The sequence below is a fragment of the Echinops telfairi genome, unplaced genomic scaffold (genome assembly GCF_000313985.2).
Source record: "Echinops telfairi isolate 266 unplaced genomic scaffold, ASM31398v2 ScPeMD7_5;HRSCAF=22, whole genome shotgun sequence".
Classification (NCBI taxonomy): Eukaryota; Metazoa; Chordata; class Mammalia; order Afrosoricida; family Tenrecidae; genus Echinops; species Echinops telfairi.
In genome coordinates, this window is record NW_022103901.1 from 14012139 (window position 1) to 14014505 (window position 2367).

Here is a 2367-nt window from a genome sequence, read left to right on the forward strand (position 1 = left end):
CCACTCACTGTTGTTCAGTTCTTTAACACTCACTGAGGGCAAGTCACAGGTAAGGTACTGTGAGGTACAGCATTGAGTGGTGGTGAGGGGGGTGCGGCACACAACTGTAGAGGTAGCATTCAAGCTTTTGAGTGCTGATTGTCAGTTGGAAACGCTGCGTTCATTAAATGACCACATTGAGAGCATAATATGGAATGGAAATATATTTCAGAGAAAGTCTGAGGGATGCTCCCCGGAAGGAGGATTTATTTTGTAGCTCGGGTTCGAGTTCTTTGGAAGCGGGCATTCAGCTGTGAAGAACAAGGAACCATGGTGCTGAGTCATTTGTGGGACAATAGGCCAAATAAGTGCCACCATGGATCTTGACTGGAAGCAGAGAAGGCCAGAAGGTGGGCTGCCTGCGTCTCGTCCACTGTGCAATGGCGCTCCACCGTTTGGTCATGATAAGTTATGGGGAGCATGTCCAGTGATGGCAGTTGCAGCACGCTTCACTGTGCTCATGCAGAGAGCCTGAACACAGACCCAAGGACAAGTCATGGGACACGAGAGGAGGGTCTCAATGGCCTAGATAGTAAAGCAGGAACGCTGTGTACCCGTGCTGTAGCCCCTCACCGCACTGTTCCAGTCTGTTTGCTGGGCACCTGAGAAGCTGGACCATCTGCCGACAATTGGAGGGAGGCTCCCTGACAACCTGCTCTGTGCAGATTGGTGCTACAGCTTTACCTGCCGCCAGGGAGTGCGGGGTCTTGTTGTGCTCCTGGAGTGCGGGGTGGGCGTGTGGGCATGGGGAGGGCACAGGGTGGTGAGAAAGGGACAGCTGCTGTGCTGGCTCACCAGAGCTGAAGGCAGATCAAAAGTGATACTATTATCATGTTAAAGTCCTTAGTGCTTATTAGTATCTATTCTGTACCGTCCATAGAGAGGAAAAATATCGATTATATTTTACGTTTCAAAGCCATTGTTTTGTAAATCAACTGAAAACTGGATTGAGGTGTCGTGTGCCAAAGTTTAACACACACCACCACCACCACCTCCACCACCATTATTATCATCACTGTCACCAAGAAGGCAGTCCTGTGGACCTGATGATCTCGCTGTTGCTACAGACCCGTTTCCCTTAAAAAAAAATCATTTTATTGGGGGCTCTTACAACTCTTATCACAATCCATACATCCATCCATTGTGTCAAGCACATTTGTACATATGTTGCCATGATCATTCTCAAAACATTTGCTTTCTACTTGAGCCCTTGGTATCAGTGCCTCATTTTCCCCTCCCTCCCTGCTTCTTCCTCCCCATGAATCCTTGATAATTTATAAATTATTATTTTGTCATATCTTATACCATCCGAGGTCTCTCCCTTCACCCACTTCTCCACTGTCTGTCCCCCAGGGAGGAGGTCATATGTAGATCCTTGTCATCTGTTCCCCCTTTCTCCTCACTTTCCCTCCACCCTCCTGCTGTTTTCCCTCTTGAGATTTTGCCTGTACAATGGCTCATTCGTGTTTTAAGTGCTGCAGATAGAAACATGGGCTTTCGTCATTTCTTGGCCACTATAAGTACAGTTGCGATGGTTCTGCCCATCAAGAATTTCTCTAGAATGGGACGGTTAATGTCATGACCGTGCGTGTATTTGTGTGTGTGTGTTCCCCCCACCATTTAACAAGATCCTATTTTAAACGTGAAAGGTTTCTTTAAAGGTGACTTTTTTAAAGTGAAGTGAAAAGATTGGCCACCATCACCTCTGTCTAATTCCCAACCATGTGGAACACAGCTCCACCCTGTCCTTCAGGGTCACTGTGACTCCACATCGACTGGCTGCTGCCAGGGAGTCTGAGTCTGAGTCTGACCTTGTCAGAAACGTAGTGCGTGAGGGTACGTGGAGAGTGTTGTTACAGAGTTATTCCGCACAAAACCTCTTTAAACCTGCCCCTGTTTTCAGTGGATGGCTGCAGACCGTTCTTTCAGGAATACCCTCGTCTTAGTCTAGTTAGGGTCACCTGAAAAGACAACAACACAAAAACCTTCAGTCACAACAGTGGGTCCCCGGAGGTTTGAGGACCAGTTTAATTCAAGGCTCAGAAGGTTTTGGTGAGGGTTTGTCTCTATACATTTCCTTGCAGGGCAGCATGGTCACCAGGGCTTATTAGGAGGATGTTTTAAGGAATTGAACACTGCATTATGCTCACGAATTTTGGGCCTTCGAGACAATGCACCTGGTCATTCTTTGAGAGTAACGTGGCTGTCCTCCAAGAATGCCCTTGGGAAGCCTCACCCTGCCCACCTGAGAGCCCTGATCATGCCCCTTCTCGTTCCCTCTGTTCCCTAAACGCAAAAGAAGGTTTCATCTCAAGAGAAGAGGATTGG

At 47.9% G+C, this 2367-nt stretch overlaps 1 protein-coding gene across 1 annotated transcript in view; it reads left to right on the forward strand.

Annotated features, from left to right (window-relative positions):
• Positions 1-2367, forward strand: part of GTF2I (general transcription factor IIi) — an 83549-nt gene that overhangs the window by 13882 nt on the left and 67300 nt on the right. The gene's annotated exons all lie outside the window — the stretch shown is intronic.